This window comes from Streptopelia decaocto, assembly GCF_964273445.1.
Source record: "Streptopelia decaocto genome assembly, chromosome: 1".
NCBI classification, from domain to species: Eukaryota; Metazoa; Chordata; class Aves; order Columbiformes; family Columbidae; genus Streptopelia; species Streptopelia decaocto.
This window is the reverse complement of record NC_138663.1, coordinates 147,264,750-147,271,000: the sequence shown is the minus strand read 5'-3', so window position 1 is coordinate 147,271,000 and position 6,251 is coordinate 147,264,750.

Sequence of the window (6,251 nt, the reverse complement as noted above, 5' to 3'; positions counted from 1 at the left end):
AGGTGAAAGAAGAGTCACTATAGCACAAGTCAAAGCAAGATTATCTAGACCCCTAAGTTGATTTCTTACACTTCAGGGAAAAAAACTGTTATGTGCAATTTGGGGGACAAGGGTCTACCTTTCTATCTGGCTGTGTCCCCACAATCTGCCTAGAATGGCTGATGTCCTGTGAAACTTTGAACCTCCTGTAAGAGAATTATTCAAACTTCACGTCTCATTTATCTACTCATCTTTTTACACAGCTTGCTTATTCAGCAGTCACTAGGTTTATGCAAAGTATAGTTCACTGAAGAAAGACACAGCCTTTAATCCTCTCTTATCATCTGTCATGGTCCAAGCCCTCTGGAGTTTCGTCAAAATACTATGTGACAACTGTGCTATGTGTCACCTCACAACCTATGCTTATCTGTCCCTGTGCAGTAAAAGTATACTTAGCACAGTCTGTAACAGTCACACCTCTCTGTAATGCTTACCACTGACATGCCAGGGCTCCCTATTCACAGCAGCTTTGCTGCTGCCAGTCACTGGCAGAGATATCACACTCGGGAAGAAAATACTTATTTCATTGTGAGGCAGCATGGAGAGATTTATTTCTTGCTGGTTTGTATGACAATTCTCACTGCCTAAAACACCGTTACAGCAGTGTTGGCTGTCTGAAAGGGACCTGTATGTCTTGCTTTAGCAATGTCCCCTCTGAGTGACTGCAGAGACACAAAGGTACTTAATTCAAAAACGACGACTGCTTGCACAACTCACCCCATTCATTCCCAGCAAGGGGACCTCTGAGCTGTGGGCACTGAGCAGGACATCTATGGCACTAAAGACACTTTCTCGTGCCGCTCTGCAGACATTATGAAGAGGGACTCCCAGGCACACCATGCCTGTCAAAATTCCTGCAGATCAGGGTCCATACAGGCTTTTCCCTCTTCTGCCCCACAGAGAGACAGGCCTGCTATGGTAGGCACTGTAGTGCTGGCAACTCTTCTGCTGCCACCTGTCATGCCACGTACGGCTGGTCAGTGAGTGCTTAGATCTGACCCCTCACTTGGCATCATTCACCAGACACGGTCCCTGCCTCCTGAGCAGACACAGTGGTGTCTCCCATTAGAGAAAAAACCTGGGAGGCCTTCAAATGGATGCTTTTAGACTACAAGAGACCTACGCAATCAGTATCTTTGAGTGAAAGAGACAGTTTCTTAAGATGGTGACTCAAAAGTAGTTGTCCTCATTCCTCTGCTCTACAAGTACTCTGCCTCCCTCAGAAAAACAGCGTTACTAATGATACAAACTCATTATAATCCACTTAGAAACATAGCACGGCAGCCTTCCAACAATACCAGGAACAGTTGCCAGCTTTCAGTTGCATAGCAGGTCTTGCAAACCCCAATGATCTCCCACTCAAAAACACAGGAATTACTCAGTCCTTCTTTAGGATACCATTCCCAAGCAGTAATTCCTTGTCTGCAAGTACCAGATCTGTACAGAATACACAGAAAAGCAAATGGAACAGCACCAATATGGGAAAAGTCATATATTACCTATAAAGAAGCAATAAATGACACTCTTATATTTATGGTAACTTTGACTCAGTTCCTTGCCCATTCCAATGAAAGAAAACATCCCTTCAGCACATTACCACACAGCTCCATTTTCTCTCTTACTTGTCTCCCCTTTTGACTGCGGATACCATTAGGTTTGGTAGAGGTCCAAAGTACAGGACAGAACTCAAAGCTACCTCTACCTCCTAAGTTCATCTGGGCCAGTGTTGTCTTCCTGGTGGAGGGAATGACATGTCTAGTGACATGTATTGCATTATAAGGAACACACAGCTTGCTTACCAACCCCTCTGGTCAGTCCAGAGTGTGAGAGAGGGAAACAATTAAATTAAATTGCTTAATCCATTAATTTCTTTTTATCCTAGCTCTGTTGAATGAAATGTGGGTGCTGATATTTGCTATCAAATGCACACTCAAAAATTATTTTTGCCAATATTTGCTAAAGAACATACATTCAAGAAATATCCTACAACTATTAATTTATAGATACCAGATAAAGCATTCATTTGTTCACAATGCTTATGGGAGGAAAGGTGTATATCTAGATATGTGTGTGGTTTTTACAGGCATATAAGTAAATACCATATGTAAATGAACTACATTGTCCAACTTATTTATTTAATTGGATTTGTCTAATTTCACAAAAAAAATATGAATCGGTTAGCTTAGAACACAGGAAACAACTAACAATGGTAACAATTCAGAATAATAGCTAAGCCTTCTACATATCTTCACAACACTGATGCCAGAGTGAGCATTTGATTGCTTTCAAATAGAAGTGGCTCAAACACACCAGTCACTTGCACTCCAAGAAGATTAGCAGTCATATGTATGAAAAACAAACAAACAAACAAACAAAAATTGTAAAAAAAGTATATTAGGTTATGATTTAGAATTAGATTCAGATTAGTCCAAGGAGCGAAGGTGTATACATAGGAAAAGCCAGAGGTGACATCATGAAAGTAAAATGCAAAATAGAGCAACATTCTGCTCTTCATAAAATAACACAAAAATGCTGTGCTAGCCAGCTAAATACCATTTCATTTTTTCTTGAAGTGTTTTCTCACTCAGATTGTCCATTTGTTCTTTTTAAGCTACTACTTCAAATCCATTCAATTATATGATTGCATTTGTAACACATATAGTAGTGCAGTTGGCATTAAAGGGAAAATCATGTTCAGAACACAAGTTTTAATTAGATCTAAATATAGCATTATAGTGCCACTACTTATTTCAAAAGGCTTTTGAAAGGTTAATTGTCAACATAACACTGACGTGATTAAAGGGAATAAATATGTCACATTGACTTGGCTCAGCAATAACCAACTTAGTAAATACTAAATTATTGCACTCACACTGAATCAGCTTGGTCATTGAAAGCAGGTTCTTAAAACACTATGATGAAATGATCTGCTTCTGTGCCAGAGATCATAGTAATATTGTCCTAGATAACTGGAATGCTCTATGTCTGAACAAGCTGTCAATATATGAAGGCATTGCACTGATGTAACTAACAAAGCACTTGCTAGACTGGGAAATCCCAAGAGTTTTGAGTTCTTTCTGAACCACTTTGCCTACATGAGGACAAGTTACTCAATCTGCCACAGAGCTGAGCCCCAAAACTCTTGACAGTGTTTAATTTGGATGTGGGTGTTTTATCACTGAACTCATCTAATTTTTCAAAGTAATGCTGGAATTATGCCTGGTGCTGCTGTGATGACAGAAGCTGTTGTTTCCAAACAGTCACATTAGCATTTGATTCTCTTCGCAGCAAGGAAGGGTTCTGGCAGTGCCAGACAGCTGGGATGTGATGAGTCTCAGGCTCTTGAGCTGGCACCATGCTGGCTGCTGTGCCTAAATTGAGCACCCAAAATGAGGGAATGTGACTGCAGGTATACAGCCACCACCTCAGTAATAACAGTATTGTCCTAAGCATCTCTAAAATAAGGTTGATTTAAAGTATTTGTTCCCCTCAACTTAATGAGTGTGAACATTTCTCCCACTGGGACTGGTAGGAATTTCTGAAGCATGGAAGGCAGTCCTTTGTGCAAGTGTAAGGAAAAAGGCACTTGCAGGTGGAACACGTCCCCAGCTGGAGGTGATGATCTTGTTCCCTGGACTACAAGGGGAACTTGGAAAAAGACTAGATATTTCACTTGTGGATTGCCAAAGTCAGCCAAGCTTACTGCCTTGTGGGTCTAACGAGATCTAATGGGATTCTTCTAACTCATTTTGTGAGCAGGCTGATGTCAGGTCAGCATATTTGGTTAGAGGTAGGCAATGCTCTCTGATGTTCCTGTTGTTCCTTGCTGGTTCCTCCTTGCTGGTGCTCAGGAGGAGAGCAGGCACACAGTAAGGCAACTGACTGGCTGCTGCTCCCACCCCAACATCTGCACTCGGGGATGCAGGTTCTCATTTCCCCACAGGAAAAGCCCGAAGGACCAAACAATGGCACAAACACAAGCTCTCCTTCAAAAAACCCCACACATGATCTGTATGGATATCTAGCCAGAATTATTAACTTGGTCCTGCACTAAAAATAGTGAGGGCTTGGGGTTTTTTTTAGGGGTTTTATTTGTCTGTTTTCTGCATTCCAATGCAGCAGAAGAGTTTTCTTCTCACTTCAGCACATTTCTAAATTCCTGGACCAGGGAGACGCCAGCATGTCTGAAAATACACTCCCTTCTTTCAAGGTATTGCCGCAAGACCAATCTAAAACTTGCAAAGCAACTTCTACAATATCAGGTGCAATCTGTGTGTCACTGGGTTGTACCAGTACCTGAATGTGCTGTGGCTGGTACCAACATATAACCACTACATAAAAAGCTGCAACTTTGGCATATATAAATAAACACGAAGGCTCCAGAGCATCTGAGGGAAAAAATGGTTGTAAGAAATTAAAAAGTAGCCACACAGTACAAAATTAAAAGATCTGGTGTCTACTGCTAAATGTAGGCCACCTTCTCCTGTCCAAGGAATATCTCTTCCCCAAAGGGAGTCTGTTTATCTGCTTCTAAAGATGCAAAGGAAAGGGTAGAAGCATTTCCCTAGAGATACTCTGAGGGATGGAAAGGGTCTAAAAAAATCACTAGCTCACTTTGTGAGAAAGCACAAGCTTAGAGGGCTGGAGCTGCAGTTGATGACCACCAGCAGAGTCCACTGCTGTTGGGGCAACCAGGGCATCTACAAGACAGTGAAGGTGTCTGAGGTGGTCCTGGGTGATGAGAAGGAGATGCCTGAGAGTGGATAAAAGGAGGCTGAGCAGGTACAAAACCTCTACCAACTATCACTCCACATCCCACATTTTGCATTTGTCTTCTGGCCATTTGTCCAGCCTTCCCCTGAACCCACATGAAGTTTGAACATCTGATTACACTGATAATCTAAAAAGATAGCGTGGTAAGGAGATTGAAGCAAAATCAGTACAACAGGTCTAAGAACAAACTTGTTACAAAAACTGTAGCCATTTATGAGTAACACATAAACAAAAACCAGTCAAGGGCAGAGATGAAGGCTTGCTGCAGCTTTACTTCAAGCATGTTAACATTTAATAACATTTCCTGAATTATGCCTTTGTTATGCTTTTGCTATACTGTAATATGTAATGTGTCAAGCTCCATGAGTAATCTGTTGAGAGCCTCTTGTAATAATGTTCCCAAAGAATTTTTGAACATCAGCTATTGCAAAACCTGTTAGAAATGTAAGTCAAGGGGAGAAGGTAATTTACAAGCAAGCAAATTCCTCATTTCGTGTCACTCCACTTAACAGGGAAATGGGCATTTCAAAGGCATAAATGTGATAAACAAAACCTTCCAGGAAGGATAAAAATAAAAAATAAAAAATGACAAATTGTGTTTAGACAGCACATGTAAACTCGAAACTGGAAAACTTGTTCAGGCCACTGGTTTGTTTCCAAGAACAAATCAGAAAAAAACATGTCCTATTATGGCAAGGAGCTAGTGTATATATTAATAAAAATAAATGAAAAAAGGAAATAAAGAGGCATGTAAAAGATGCAACTAAGGAAATAAAAATACTTCATAGAAAGTAAAGAATCAGAGGCAATGTCTACTTTAGTAAGTATTTCACTAGGGTGTAAGAGAAGTGGCCCAGCATAGCAGTAATCAATGCTTGTCTGATATAGCTGTACAAGATGGTAGAGGGCTTTTACTTCAGATTAGATTTTATCCATCCTCCTGGCTGTGGACTGAAGTTGTCCCAAGGACCATCATTGATTCAGATCCTGAGGTCTGTTAGGGATTGGGGTGCACTTCATGCACAGTAGGAGCACAGCTTCTGGTTTAATATTCTTCAAAAGGATATTGGGTTTGCACACATCCTACAGTTCTACAAACCAAATAAATTAACTCACAGCTGGGGACAGCTGGAGGAATTCCCTGTATAAATTCAATACTGTAACAAAGAAAAGTATAACACAGATACAGCTATAGATGCCCATAAGATGCTCCAGCAAATGTTAAGTAATGTCTTGCATGACCTGCTTGTTTTTAAACAGGAGAATTAGTATGAAAACATTGAAAAATTTGAGATGGAAACATAATTTTTGGTGTGAACATTAGTCTTTTTTCATATTTGGTAGGAATGTAAAATACTAATGAGAATGAAGATCTTTTGTGGGGATGAGAGGGTTGCGGAGATGAATCCCACTACTAATTTCAATTCAAAACCACAATA